This window comes from Nyctibius grandis, chromosome 5, assembly GCF_013368605.1.
Source record: "Nyctibius grandis isolate bNycGra1 chromosome 5, bNycGra1.pri, whole genome shotgun sequence".
NCBI lineage: Eukaryota > Metazoa > Chordata > Aves > Nyctibiiformes > Nyctibiidae > Nyctibius > Nyctibius grandis.
This window is the reverse complement of record NC_090662.1, coordinates 83,186,451-83,187,034: the sequence shown is the minus strand read 5'-3', so window position 1 is coordinate 83,187,034 and position 584 is coordinate 83,186,451.

Here is a 584-nt window from a genome sequence, read left to right as displayed (position 1 = left end):
TGCCTTTGGGGCTGTTTTTCCCTGCCCAAGGGCTGCCTCCTGCAGGCACAGGGGACGTCTGGTGCAGCGCTGCTCCCGCCTTTCTGTCCAGCAGCACCTCAGGGGGGGTCACGTCAGGGGCCTGTCACATCCTGCCTGGGGGAGAGGGATAACTTTGGTAAGAGATGACCCCCTTTGCTTTCTAGCTGACCCTCAGAGATTAGGGGGGCTAGGGGTGGCTGGCCTAATCTCTTAATAGGGGAGTCAAATGTTGGGGGAGTGACTCAGATTCGCAGATCCCCAGGTGTGGATTAAGGTGAAACAACATTCAAGGTGCGTCTACAAATCACAGCTTTAATAAATAATTACTACAAAGGGAAGCACATTACATGTATTGGCACGAATCCACTCAAGCTATATGATTTAACACCAACTCAGGGTAAGCTTTGCATTACCTAGCAGCTTAGAGAAACTAGAAAGAGGGGAAGAGGTAGAGAGGAAAGACAGGAGGTGGGGGGAGAGAGAGATAAAGAGATCACCAGTCCAGGTTCCAGCGTTGGTCCAGCCAACAGGAGATCTCAGGTCTCTAGGAGCGCTGGTCCAGA